This window comes from Molossus molossus, unplaced genomic scaffold (assembly GCF_014108415.1).
Source record: "Molossus molossus isolate mMolMol1 unplaced genomic scaffold, mMolMol1.p scaffold_m16_p_4, whole genome shotgun sequence".
Classification (NCBI taxonomy): Eukaryota; Metazoa; Chordata; class Mammalia; order Chiroptera; family Molossidae; genus Molossus; species Molossus molossus.
This window is the reverse complement of record NW_023425377.1, coordinates 43,716,195-43,730,988: the sequence shown is the minus strand read 5'-3', so window position 1 is coordinate 43,730,988 and position 14,794 is coordinate 43,716,195. Positions and strand designations below refer to the sequence as shown.

The window sequence follows — 14,794 nt, the reverse complement described above, 5'->3', positions numbered from 1 at the left end:
CCCAGTCAGGGCTGTGTAGGAGACAACCAATTGATGTGTCTCACATTGATGTTTCTCTCCCTCCCCCTCTCCCTCTGAAGATAAATGGAAAGATATCCTCAGGTGAGGACTTAAAAAAAAATGTATTACTTGTTGTTGGCCTGGAATACCCTAAGCTATCCTTTATGTGTAAAAACAAAAAACAAAAAGTTAACCCATATCAGCAAAATAAAAACTAAAGGATATATGAATTGCACAAATAGCTCTTATCATTGGGAAATGATGGTTTTGAATGTGAAAAACTTGATTTTCTTTACTAAATGCTGAAATAAACTTTGAGGCTATTTCACACTCTCCATTGATAGAATGACCAAAGTGAAGAAGTAAAAAGGCTAAAGACCTAGGTATAGACCTTCAGGAGAGTTACAGCAAAGCTAGGGTCTGTTAGCCCTTAGCTCCAGTTATTTTTTGACTTGTGCCATATTAAATTTGGTGAAAGATACTGAGCAAAAGGTGGAGGCTTCCTATATATCTTACATAGTTTATTCATATGGGTTTTACCCCCTCCCCGCCAATTATAAGTGTTACACATTTTGGGCACTGTATCAGTACTCACTGACATGTTGATTCTTTAATAGGTAATAAAATCCTCTGATGAATCATTTATTTTTCTATATTTTCAAGTTATTGTAATAATACCTTTTCTCCAGGGTTCTTTTTTTTTTTTTTTTTTTTTTGTCTAATAATTTTTTAAAAATTGTCTTGCTCTATTTAAATATGTTTTGCTTACTATTTGTAGAATATATGATACTGTAATTTATATTATTCTCAAAGTTGGTCTGACTCAGCAGGAAAAGAGTTCATAGAAACAAATGGGAGATAGTGGGCTTATTAGCTCAAATTATGACTGATATCTATAAATAGATAAATGACCTCTGTATAATTATCCTGGTATGCTCAAGATTTATTAAATCATCATTGGAATCAAACCATGACTCAGACTTCAGGTATGTAGTAGAAAACTTGTTTAGGGCCCAGAGGAAAGGGATGAAAATGGTGAGAAGTAGATCATATGAGAGTAGGCCAATGATGGGGCTAAAGTTCACTTCACTATCTCCACTCTGTGAGATAGGAGCAGGCTCTTCTTCCCCCCCCTCCCACCAGTTTTATTGAGATATGATTGACATGTAGCATTGTGTTAGTTTCAGATATACATCATGATGATGGTGATTTGATTTGTATATATTGTGATATGAGTAGCACAGTGAGTTTAGTTAACTACATCACCTCACATAGTTAAATTCTTTTCTTGTGATGAGGACTTTTAAGATTTACTCTCTTAGCAACATTCAAATATACAGTACAATATTGTTAACTACTCATTCATGCTGTGCTTTGCATTCCCAGGACTTAATTATGTTACAACTGGAGGTTCATACCTTTTGACCACCTTCACCCTATTCCCACCCCCACCCCCTTTCCCATCCTCTGATATTACCAATTTGTTCTCTGTTTCTGTGAGTTCAGTTTGTTTAGATTGCACACATAATTTAGATCATACAGTATTTGTCATTTTTTTTTGTCTAACTTTCACTTAGCATTATTTTATCTAGGTTCATCCATGTTGTCGTGAATGGCAGGGTTTTCTTCTTTTGTTGTGGCTAAATAATAATTATATACACACAGCACATTTTTATCTATTCATCCGTCAGTGGACATTTAGGTTGTTTCCATGTGTTGCTTTTGGATATGTGCTGCCATGAACATGAGGTTGCCTTTCTCTTTGAGAGAATGATTTCGTTTCCTTTGGATATGTACCCAGAAGTGGAATTGCTGGATCATATAGTAGTTCTGTTATTTTAATTTTCGAGGAACCTCCTTACTGTTTTCCATAGCAACTTCACCAATTTACATTCCCACCAACAGTGTACAAGGGTTTCCTTTTCTCCACATCCTTGCCAAACATTTGCTACCTCTTATCTTTTTGATGGTTAGCATTCTAACAGGTGTGAGGTAATACCTCATTGTGGTTTTACGCATTTCTCTGATGATTAGTGATGTTGAGCACCTTTTCATGTACTTGGTCGTCCTTATGTCTTTGGAAAGTGTCTGTTCAGTTCCTCTGCACATTGTGTAATTGGGTTGTTTGGTTTTTTGCTACTGAGTTGTATGAGTTTTTTTTATATATTTTGGATATCAATGGCTTACCAGACATGATTTGCAAATATTTTCTCCCATTCCATATAGGTTGTCTTTTCATTTTGTTGATAATTTACTTTGCTGTGCAAAAGTTTTTCAGTTTAATGTAGTCCAACTTGTTTAGTTTTGCTTTTAGTATCAAATGCAAAAAATTACTACCAAGACTGATGTCAAGGAGCTTATCCCCTATTTTCTTCTTAAGTTTTATGGTGTGAGGTCTTACATAATTTTTAAAATCAGTTTTGAGTTTATTTTGGGTATGTTGTAAGACAGGGGTCCAGTTTCATGCTTTAGTATGTGGTTGTATAGTTTCCCCAAAACTGTTTTATTTTTTTCTTTATTGACTTTAGAGAGAGAGGAAGGGACAGAGAGAGAGAGAGAGAGAAACATCAATGAGAGAGAACATCGATTGGCCCTGGCCAGTTTGGCTCAGTGGTCGGTTCCCACCAAGGGCACATAACCTTGCTTGCAGTCTGTCCCCAGCCCCGGTTGGGGTCATGTGGGTGGCAACCACTCGATGTGTCTCTCTCACATCGATGTTTCTCTCTCTCTCTCTCTCTCTCTCTCTCTCTCTCTCCCTCCCGCTCTATCTGAAGATACATCCAAAAAATTTCCTCAGGTGAGGATAAAAAAGAAAAAAGAACATGGATTGGCCACCTCCTGCATGCCCCCCACTGTGCATCGGGCCCACCACCTGGGCATGTGCCCTGGCCAGGAACGGAACTGGCGACCTCCTGGTGCATTGGTCGACGCTCAACCACTGAGCCACACTGGCAGGGCCCCAATCTGTTTATTGAAGACACTCATTTCCTCATTGTATATTCTTGGCTCATTTGTCATAACTTAATCAACAATATATATGTGGGATTATTTCTGGGTACACTATTCCATTGATCTATGTGTCTATTTTTGTGCTACTGCCATACTGTTTTGATTCCTGTAGGTTTGTAATTACAGTAGCTTTGTAATATAGTGTGAAATTAGGAAGTGTGGTGCCAGCTTTGTTGTTCTTTCTCATGATTGCTTTGGCTATTTTGGGTCTTTTGTGGTTGCATAGAAACTTTATGATTGTTTTTTCTATTTCTGAAAAAATATTCACATTTTGGTAAGGATTGCATAGAATCTATAGATTGCTTTGGGTAGTATCTACATTTTAACCATGAACAAGGGATATCTTTCCATTTATGTATGAGTTTCTTCAGTTTCACTTTTTTTTTTCCTTTATTGATTTGAGAGAGAGAGGAAGTGAGAGGGAGAAAGAGATAGAAACATCGATGAGAGAGAACATTGATTGGCTACCTCCTGCATGCCCCCCACTGGGGATTGGGCCCACAACCTGGGCATGTGCCTTAACCAGGAATCAAACTGGCAACCTCTTAGTGCATGGGTCAACGCTCAACCACTGAGCCACACCGGTTGGACAAATCTGATAGTCTTATTTTAAGATTCTTTCTTTTTAAAAAATTTAATTATAAGGTGTTTTAGTGTGGGCCTTTTGTATTCATTTTATTTGGAACTCACTGGGCTTCCTAGATCTGTATGTCTGTTTCTTTCACCAGGGTTGGGGACTTTTCAGCCAGTATTTTTTCCAAATAAGTTTTATGCCTTGGTCTCTGTTTTCTTTTTCTGACACCCCTATAATGTTATATTGGATAGCTTGTCCCACAAGTTCCTTAAACTAACCCTCTCGTTATTCAAGGCTCAGCTGTATTATCATCACTTTTGTTAGTCTTTTTTCTTCCTGTCATGTAAACTGGATGGATAATAGGCTACTGTGAAAGCAGCTTATGCACTTAGAGTCACTGCTAATGGCATCATAGAAAAATTGCTATTTGTTTTAGAAATGTTTAGTACATAGTTGCACTGTCAATATTTTTTTTTAAATAGTTTATTTCAGAGGCTTCTGAACTTTCTGATTTTGGTGTCCTAAACACATTAGTAAATTTTTCATGGCACCCTTAGGCCAAGAGAAATACCCTGATTTATTTAACTAGTTTGGTGCAAGCAACTTTGTCTTAACAGCTTGGTTATTATTTAAAAACTAATACAAATTAATTAAAAGAAAAAATAATTTTTTATTTAATTAATTTATTTTTGTTACAGATGTTTCTCCTCCCCCTGATTCCCTCCCCCCCCCCCCCCCGCCCAAATAAATTTTTATTTTATTCTTTTTTTTTTTATCCTCACCTGAGGACATTTTTCCATGTTTTGTTCAGATAGAGTGGGAGGGAAAGAGAGGAAGAGAGAGAGAGAAACATCGACGTGAAAGGGACACATCGAGTGGCTGCCTCCCGCACAACCCACCAGGCCGAGGACAAACTGCAACCAAGGTACATACCCTTAACGGGAACCGAACCTGGGTCCCTCTAACCGCTGAGCCAAACTGGCCAGGGTTTATTTTATTCTTAAAATAACTGATTACTTATGGTATGTGTGTGTCTGTTAGGCATTGCACACTCTTCACACCATGGAATCAGACGACCACTACTCCCTTTTTCAGTTTCATACTGACTTTTATACAGCTCTTGGGGTGTTTGTTTTTTCACAGCAATCACTGAAAATTCTGCTTCACAAAAGATATTCCATTGAAGAGTGTGTGCTACGATGTTGAAATCTGAAATTATTTCGTTAGTGGTTCACACAGTACCATGTATATGTTGAGTATCATTGTGTTTCCATCGATTTGAAATAACCCAGTGGGGCCCCTGGGTGTTTTCTGGGTGCTGGACACAAACTGGGAATTGTGGGTTTGTGTGATAAAATTCACAGGAGTGAGATTCAGTCTTACAACTGAGTGGACTTTATTCAGGTCACAAAGTTAAGCCATAGCATGTCTTTCTCTTTCAGCGTTTCATTAGCTTAGATCACCTTGGTATAAGGGATTGCTGTCTGAAATCAGCCTGAAAGTACCATCTTTTTGTCCCTCCCCTAGATGGCAGGCACTTCCATTCTTCATTTACTCTCTGACCATTTCTAGCACTACTTCAGGATGTACCATCCTGTTACTCTGTGGGACCTGGCCTTACTTTCCTCCACAGTGGCATGTGTTTGCCTACTAAGCTGACCAGAGAATATTCTTAGAGGAAGTTTTCGCTTTTAAGTGATTAGGCAACCAGTTGTCTTCTAGAAGCTATGCTTGATCATTATTCTAAAAATGTAAGGGAGGTGGTCTATTTATATTGCTACAAAAATGTGTTTGAAATATTAAGCCCTAAAAACTATGTGAATGTAATGTTGTTTACATTCATAAATTGATTCATTCAAAAAACATTTGTTGATGAATTGCTGTGGGCCATGTATGGTGCTGGCCCTGGTGGATTCATATTTTTTATGTCCTCTCTATATGGCAGCATACTTTCCATCCAGGGGACAGTTTAAATTTGGCGAGAGATGTAACTTTTACTTTGGTAGAAGTGATTACAGGTGCTCTGGGAGCATACAGAAGAAAGCACCTAAGCCCAGACTGGAGGATATCGGGGAAGAAGGCCTGAGTCAGATTAAGGAGCAGTAGGAGAGCCTTCCAGGCAAGGGCAGAGGAGTGAGAGCATGTCTAGGGAACTGCAAGTAGCAGATGAGTGCAGGGAAGGAAATAGTAAAAGATGAGGCTGGAGTGATAGAGAGAACTTCATAGGCTGTGGACTTTTGAATTTATCCCCAAAGTTTGGGAAAGCCATTGAAGATTTTTAAATGGGTGACTGACATATGATCACCTTTCTACTTTAGAAAGGTACCTTTAGATAACAGGGTGAAGAATATTGCAAGGACGCCCTGGCCGGTTTGTCTCAGCAGTTAGAGCGTCGGCCTGCGGTCCGGAGAGACCCCGGTTTGGTTCCCGCTAAGGGCATGTATCTCAGTTGCAACTTGTCCCCAGCCATGGTTGGGTTGTGTGGGTGGCAGCCACTTGATGTGTCTCTTTCACATCGATGTTTCTCTCTCCCTCCCCCTGTATCTGAACAAAAAATGGAGAAATGTCCTCGGGTGAGGATAAAAAAAAAAAAAAGAATATTGCAAGGAGGTAGAAAGTTGTAAAAGAGAAGGCAGTTAAGTTAGGGGCTACTGCAGTGTTCTAGGTACAAGGTGGTAGGGACTTGGCAGAAGGCTGTGGCAGTGCTATGGCAGTGGGGAGGGTAAAGGTTAGAATCCACAGGGTGTGATGCTGATTTGATGTGCTGGTCTGAGGGAGGAGGAAGAGGGACAGCCCTCAGATGTGGCTTGAAATCCTGGGAGAAGTGTTTACCAAAATAGGGAATGAAGGGGAAGAAGGGTTACAGAAATAAGATGATAGTTCAGTTTAGGACATAGGAAATTTGACTGTTCTCTCAATAGTCATATGGTGGTATCTGGTAAGCAGTTGAATATATAGTCTAAAGCCCAGAAAAGAGAAAATCAATTTATTAGTCATCAGCATAGAGTTAATAAAAGTGAAGACACAGAAGAGGGAAGAAAAGGGACCTAGGATATGCCGGAGGATACCAGTTTACACAAGATAAACAAAAGCAGCTAAATTAATAAGGAAGGAACTGTTGGGAGAATAACCAGGGAATAATTTTTTTTTCCTGATTTTACATTCCAGATTTTAAAAATATTTGCCTAGTAATTTTTAAATTTCATAATAGTTGTCTTGATGGACATTATTGTATTCACAGCATCCATTCTGCACTACCCCCGCCCCCTTCCTGTTGCATAGGAGCCACAAGGTTTGAGCAGAGGACCCTGGTGCTCATGGTGATCCTGATTAGGTTCTGTGCCAGTTATAGGAGTCTCCTCTCCCTGTGCAGGGCCCGATTCCCACTGGGGGGCGTGCAGTAGGTGCCGATGTTCTCTCTCATTGATGTTTCTAACTCTCTCTCTCCCATCCAAAAGATGCAGCACCTGCTTCAACAGTAATCGATGGGGCCATCTCGTTTCACCTCTACCCCCACCCCCAAATTGCAGAATTTAAAGCACATCCAGACTTCACATTTTATCCAAAATATTTCAGTAGGTATCTCTAAGATTTAAAAAGCTTTAACGAGGCATAGCTGACATATAATAGATGGCACATATTTAAAGTGTACAATTCTATAAATTTGGACATAATTCCATGAAGCCACCACCACAATCGTGATATTGGACATATCCATCTACTCCAAAAGTTTTCAGGTATCTTTGTAATCCCTCTCTTCCTCATCCCTATACACTTCCCCAGGCAAACACTGATGTGCTTTCTGTCACCGTATACTAGTTTGCAGTTTTCTGTAAATGGAATTGATTGTACTATGGGCCTATTTGTGCCATTCTCTCAGCGTAATTATTTTGAGATTTATCCATGTTGTTGTATGCATATATCAGTAGTTTATTTTTATTGCTGAGCAAGAACTTTTTAAAAAGATAAGTGTAGTATTATTATCATACCCCAAAGTGAATTTAAAATAGTTCCTTATTATCATCTAATATCCAGTCAGTTTTTAAATTTCTCTATAGTCCCATAAGAGTGCTTTTATAGTTGGTCTGTTCGAATAAGGACGCAAACATGTTCAGACAGTGGCACTTAACTTTTTAATTCCTCCCTGTGCTGCTTCTACTTTAAGTTATTAGTTCATTATCTTTAATGGTGATTTTACTATGATGGCAAGTAATTATGTAGAAATGTCACAAGAAGAGACATTTTCCTAACCCCCTCCACCCTAACACGCTATTCACATGTGTGTACCTCTAGTTCTTGAGCTTATGCAGAATAAAAGTTAATATTTTAAGGATAGCAAGAATTAGTTAACATTCTTAATAAAGTTCCCTATAAAGAATAAAGTATGTTTCCAGGAAAATTGATGACGCTGCTCCTGAGAACAGTTAGCACAGATCACAGCAGAGCGAGCCACTTCCTGTTTTTCTCTGTGAAGGCCAACTCTGGAATTCCCCTGTTTGCTGGTGATTTAAATCTCATCTCTTTCTTGTCTTCTTAACACAGCACACCAAGAAAGTGTGCCATTCTTTAAATGTCTACGTGTGCCTGGAAAAGAATACATTTTTGTATTTTAAAATATTTACCAATACTTAGCATCTAGGCTTTTGATTCATTAGGAATGTTACAATAGAAGTCAAGGGAACAACTCAGCTCATCTGGATCCTATCCTTTTGACCATCTCTGTCACCTTATAATGCTGATAATCCTTTATGTTTCTTTACCTTCCATCTCATCTCTTTACTGGATCTGTCTCATTAGAAATTAAGCATAATCGAGTCTTTTCTCATCTTCAAGGGAAAATATTCAGTCTGACCTCATTTCCTCTTCTCCCTTCAACACCCACCATCTTTCTTCTCCCCGTCCAGAAGGTCAGACTTTTCTCCAGTGGTCTGTGTTTGATCTTTCCATTTCCCCACGTCCTGGACACCCCTCAGCTCCTCCGCCGTCTCCACTCCTCTTACTGCATCGATGGTGCACTCACTGAGGTGCTCACTTGACGTTGCTGCATCCAGTGAACATGTCTGCCTTTGGCTGCCCTCACCAGCTTTCAGCTGTGTTGCACCTCTCTCTCCACCCTTCAGGAAGACATACCTGATTTTCCTCCTAACTTCAGGATGTTTCTTTTGGCCTTCTTTGATGTTTTATTTTCCTCCATCTAACCTTACATGGGTTCCTCTATGCACTTCCTAGGAAGTCTCATTAACTTGCAGCTTTATTATGCTGGTGACTCTCAATTTCTTATCTTCAGGTTAGCCTCTTTCAGAATTCTATTTCCATGTATCAAACTGGCCCTCTTGATAACTTCTCTTGGATGTCTCACTGATCCCTGAAATCCAGTGTGTCTTAAACTGAGTATTTCATCTTTCTAGAGCATGGTCCTCTTCCAGGATGATCTAACCCGTGAATTGTGCACATGCTTCTCAGATCTGAAATCTGCATCTCCCTTAATTTCTACCTCTCCTTCAATTCCCAAATCCAGCCAACAACCAGATGCTGTTGATTTTATCCACTGAACACCTCTTGAATCTATCCACTTCTTTCCATCTCTGCTGTTAGTTAATCTAATCTCTTTTCACCAACATTATAACTTCTTTTGGCCCTCCAACCTGCTTTCTGCCTGTAGCTGTCATGGAGTAGCCTTTTAAAACCAAGTTGATCATTGCCCTGCTTCATGAGCTGTGATCTTTCTAGCCTCCAGGAAGGGAGGATTGAAAGCTTCCACTTTTATACCTTTAAAGTCAAGGTGAGATTAGAGGACATGAAGAAACCTTCCAATACTAAAGAAAAAGTTTGACTCCCAGCTCAGTAAAGTTTAAAAATACTGTTTTCAGATTTATAAATTAATTACCTAACAATTACAGTGATACCTCGGTTCTCGAACGCCTTGGTATTCGACCAAATCGGTATTCGACCAGGAGATTCGAGAAACTTTTGTCTTGGAATCCGAACAAATATTTGGAACTCGAACTTCCGAGATGAGCCGAGTTGAGCCGAATGGCGTTCATTCGGCCCAGCGCGCCTTGCTTGCGCCATCAGTGTGAGTGCAGAGAGAGAGTCACGCTTTGTGGAGAGAGTCACGCTTTACACTGAATTTAATCCTTAGACATACTGTACACTTTTATTTCTTGTTGAGACTTATGTTTTTCTACATATTATATACAAATCAGGCCAGTAAATAGGCATTTTCTGGGGCTTGGAACGAATTAATCCAGTTTCCATTATTTCCTATTGGGTTTCATTGCTTCGGTTCTCGAACAATTTGGTTCTCGACCGTCCTCCTGGAACGAATTATGTTCGAGAACCGAGGTATCACTGTATTATGGTACAGGTTGAAGTCTTCTGTCCTTTGCTTTTCAGTGTGAGAATAGGCTCTTTTGAATCAGTTTAGTTATCTGCTTTTGAACATCCTCAGTATTGAGAATATTTGTTATATTATTTATGAGTGTATATTAATACCCCTCTTTCACAAGCATATCCATTTATTAATCCCTTCAAGAAACATTTCAGGGTGGGATGGGTGGTGGCCCAAGTGCACCACAGTGACTTCTCTCCCAGCATCTTTCTGCAGTGACTTAACAGTAAGGATAAGTCACTTAAAATGGAGATGTGGGCTAAGTATGGCCTTGTGCTAAGCTTCAGACACACCCTTCCGGAGGAGATGATGATTCTGTGTGTTCATAGAACAAGGGATGATCAGAATCCCAGTGGCCTGGAAGTAGATCTTATTCTTTGAAATATGCTCTCGCTTGAGAAGGGCCTCAGGCTGAGCCACGTGGCCCCTCTGCGCATCAGGAAAGCCTTGGGAAAGTGCAGTAGTCTGGCAGACACCATCTTGGAATTCTGATCTGCAGCAGCAAAAGCTAGAGGACAGTAAACAGTGCATGCTGACGTCTAAAATGAATGCATGAACTTTCTGCTGCTGTGGTTTTGTGGAAAATTGTGTCCTAATCCTGAAACTGTCACCTGGGTCTATCTTGATAAGTTTTTAGGATTTATCAGACCATATCAACATTTCAGGAGATACAGACATAAAATGTTAAGTTCAAAGGCAAACTAATCCAACAAGTTGATGCATAACTTGTCTTAATTTTTTTAAATTAATTTTTTTAAAATACGTTTTTATTGGGTTTGTTTGTTTGTTTGTTTGTTTTAGGAGAGAGAGATAGAAACACAATGCAAGAGAGAAACATCGATCGGCTGCCTCCTGCATGGCCCCTAATGGGCATCGTGCCTGCAACCAGGGTGTGTACCCTGACCGGGAATACAACTGAGACCACTCAGTCCATGGGGCGATGCTTAATGTCAGTGAGCTACACCAGCCAGGCTAATTAATTAATTATTTTTTATCACAGATGTCTTTTCTTATTTCGTCTCCCCACCCTTCCTTTTACCACACTGTTGTCTGTGTCCATTGGTTATGCATATATGTGTAAGTTCTTTGGTTTATCTTTTTCTGACACCTCTCCCCTTCTCTCTGAGGTTTGTCAGTCTATTCCCTATTTCCATGCCTAGGGATCAATTTTGTGTATCAGCTTATTTTGTTCATTATATTCCACAAATAAGTAAGATCATATGATACATGTCTTTCTCTGACTGGCTTATTTCACTTAGCATAATACTCTCTAGGTTTCTCCATGTCGTCTCAAAGTGTAAGAGATCTTTCTTACTGCTACAGAGTATTCCATTGTGTAAGTGTACCACAACTTTTTTTTGAATCCTCACCCAAGGATGTTTTTCCATTTATCTTTGGATAGAGTGGGAAGGAGAGAGGGAGAGAGAAACAAACATTGATGTGAGAGAGACACATTTACTGATTACCTCCCACTTGACCCCAACCAGGGCTGGGGACCGAACTGCAACCAAGTTTTGTGCCCTTGACTGGAATCGAACCTGCAACTCTGGTCCGTGGGCCAATGCTCTAACTGCTGAGCCAAACTGGTCAGGGCTTTTTTTTTTTTTTTTAAATACATATGTTTTTATTGATTTCAGAGAGAGGAAGGGAGGGAGAGATAGAAACATCCATGTGAGAGAGAAACATTGATTGGCTGTCTCCTGCACAGCCCCCACTGGGGATTGAGCCTACAACCCATTGAATCTATGGATTACTTTGGCTAGTATGGACATTTTAATGATTTTGATTCTTCCAATTCATGAACATGGTATATACTTCCACTTTTTCATATCTTCCTTTATTTCTTTTTTCAATGTCCTGTAGTTTCCTGAGAACAAGTCTTTTACCTCTTTGGTTAAATGCCCTGACCAGGAATCAAACCAGTGACCTCTTGGTGCATGGGTCAGTGCTCAACCACTGAGCCACACCAGCCGGGCTATTCCTAGGTATCTTAATTTTTTTTGCTGCAGTGGTAAATGGGATTGTTTTTTCAGTTTTTCTTTCTGAGTGTCCATTTTTGGTGTATAAAAATGCCAACAATTTCTAGATGTTGATTTTGTATCCTGCTACTTTGCTGAATTCACTTATTAAATCTAGTTTTTTGGTGGTCTTTGGGTTATTTTATGTACAATATCATGTCATCTGCAAAAAATGATAGTTTCACTTCCTACTTTCCAATTTGGATGTCTTTTATTTTTCCTCTTGTCTGATTGCTGTGGCTAAGACTTCCAGTACTATGTCGAATAAGAATGGCGAAAGCAGACATCTGTGTCTTGTTCCTGTTTTTAAGGGAAATGTTTTTAGTTTTTACTCATTGAGTATGATTTTTGCTGTAGGTTGGTCATATATGGCCTTTATAATCCCTCTACTCCCACTTTGCTGAGAGTTCTTTTTATGAAAAATGGGTGCTGGATTTTGTTACATGCTTTTTCTGCATCTGTTGATAAGATGATATGATTTTTATCCTTCATGTTTGTGTATGTGGTGTATCACATTTATTGATTTGCGAATATTGTACCAGCCTCGCATCCCTGGGATAAATCCCACACTTGGTTGTGTTGTATAATTTTTAAAATATATTGCTGGATCTGATTTGCTAATATGTTGAGGATTTTGGTGTCTATGTTCATCAGGAATATTGGCTTGTAATTTTTTTTGTAGTGTCTTTGTCTGATTTTGGAATTTGAATTATGCTGACCTGACCTCATAAAAGGAGCTTGAAAGTCTTCCTTCCTCTTGAATTTTTTGGAATAGTTGGGGAGAACAGGTGTTAGTTATTTGAACGTTTGGTAAAATTCCCCTGTGAAGCCGTCCAGACCAGGGCTTTTGTTTGCTGGGAGTTTATTGATTACTGCTTCTATTTCCTTAGCTGTTATTGGTGTATTCAGGTTTTCTGGCTCTTTATTGTTGAGTTTTGGGAGACTGTATGATTCTAAGAATTTGTCCATTTTGCCTAGTTTGTCCAATTTGTTGACATATTATTGTTTATAATTTTGTCTTATAATCCTTTGTAATTCTGTGGTGTTGGTTGTTATTTCACCTTTTTCTTTTCTGATTTTATTAGTTTGGGTCTTCTTTTTGTTTCTTGGTGAGTCTGGCTAAAGGTTTGATGAATCTCGTTTATCTTTTCAAAGAACCAGCTTTTGGTTTCATTGATCTTTTGTATTGTTTTTTTTAAGTCTCTTTGTCATTTATTTCTGCTCTGATCTTTTTTATTTTCTTCCTTCTACCAGCTCTGGGTTCTTTTTGTTCTCTTTCTAGTTCTTTTTTTTTTTTTTATCCTCACCCGAGGATATTTTTCCATTTTTTGCACAGACAGAGTGGGAGGGAGAGAGAGAGAGAGAAACATCGACGCGAAGGGACACACCGAGTGGCCGCCACCCGCACAACCAACCAGGGCCGGGGACAAACTGCAACCGAAGTACGTGCCCTTAGCGGGAACCGAACCCGGGTCTCTCCGGACCGCAGGCCGATGCTCTAACCGCTGAGCCAAACCGGCCAGGGCTCTTTCTAGTTCTTTAAGTTGTATGGTTAGATAGTTTATTAGAAACTTTTCTTGTTTTTTGAAGTAGGTCTATATTGTTCTGAACTTCCCTCTCAGGACTGCTTTCTCTGTGTTTCATAGATTTTGGGTTGTTGTGTGTTCGTTTTCATTAGTTTCCAGGAAGTTTTTTTTAAAATACGTTTTTATTGGTTTTTTTAGAGAGAGAGAGAAGGAGAGAGAGAGAGAATCGATGTGAGAGAGAAACATATATTGGCCACCTCCTGCCCTTCCCCCACTGGGTATTGAGCCCACAACCCGGGCATGTGCCGCTACTGGGAATTGAACTGGACCTCTCAGTCCATGGGACGATGCTCAATCCACTGAGCCACACCAGCTGGGCAGTTTCCAAGAACTTTTTTATTTCTTTCTTGATTTCCTTGGCAACCATTCATTGTTTAATTACATGCTATTCAGCCTCCATGTGTTTCAATGTTTTTGAATGTTTTTATTGCCATTAATTTCTAGTTTCATGCCATTGTAATCCAAGAAGATGCTCGATATGATTTCAGTCTCCTTGATCTAGTAGAGACTTAGTTTGTGTCCTAACATGTGGTCTGTCTTTGATAATGTCCCACATTTTGTTCTCTCCTATTTTTAATTTTTTTCTATTTGCTGCTCTGGTTGGGTGTTTTTTTCTACCTTGTCTTCTAACTTGCTGATTCAGTCTTCAGCTTCTTGTAATCTACTGTTAAATCCTTCCATGGTGTTTTTTATATCAGTTATCTCATCCTTCACTTCCACTTGATCTTTATTCATAGCTTCTACCTCTTTTTTTTATGTTGGTATTATTCTCATTAAGTTGCTTGTAATTCTTACTAAGTTGTTTGAGCACCCTTAAAACCATTGCTTTGAATTCTTTATCTGAGAAACTGTTTGCCTCCATTTCTTATAGTTTCTGTTCTGGAGATTCCTCCTTTTCTTTCATTTGGGGATTGTTTCTTTGTCTCGCCATTTTAGTAGTCTGGTCGTTCAGGGCCAGGTGAGGCATATTGGTACTCATAGGACGGTTAGTGTGTAGCAGATAAGACTGCTATGCCTCTCAGTCTTTGTGTGGTGGTCTTCCTGTGGGACCCAGTACAGTAGTCTTCTTGATCTTCCGAGTTGTAGGAATTACCCTTGTGTGGGTTATGTGTGCTTTCCTTTTGAATCGGAGTCTTGATTGCTATTGTCCAGTTGTGCGTAGGCTTAGCCCTCAGGGTTGTTAATTGTGAGTCTCAGCTCCTACCCTGTTGTGCCA

The 14,794-nt window shown here is 39.4% G+C and overlaps 1 protein-coding gene across 7 annotated transcripts in view; it reads left to right on the top strand.

The window, feature by feature from the left end:
* The window catches only part of CDC42SE2 (CDC42 small effector 2), a 137,768-nt gene that overhangs the window by 112,512 nt on the left and 10,462 nt on the right, over positions 1 to 14,794 (top strand). The gene's annotated exons all lie outside the window — the stretch shown is intronic.